The following is a 256-nucleotide window of genomic DNA, read 5'->3' as shown; positions in this document are numbered from 1 at the left end:
GGCGTCTGTAGTTGGTTTAGGGGAAAATGCGCTTTGTCTAGAAATAAGGCGGTTGCCGCCACAGCTTTCAACCTTGTGAAGAGTCTCATCCCCTAAACCAACTACAGACGCCGGCCCGGAGCCAGGCCCGCCACGGGGTCTCTGTTCTCTTCTCCTTTCCTTCCCGCCAGGTCCTGACTCGGGGTCCGGCGAGGAAGGATAGGAAGCGGGGAAATGGGGGTCTCTGGGGCTTATGTGGCATCTTAAGCAACACCAC

The sequence above is a fragment of the Bison bison genome, unplaced genomic scaffold (genome assembly GCF_000754665.1).
Source record: "Bison bison bison isolate TAMUID 2011002044 unplaced genomic scaffold, Bison_UMD1.0 scf7180017864364, whole genome shotgun sequence".
In the NCBI taxonomy this organism is placed as follows: Eukaryota; Metazoa; Chordata; class Mammalia; order Artiodactyla; family Bovidae; genus Bison; species Bison bison.
This window is presented reverse-complemented; position numbering follows the sequence as displayed.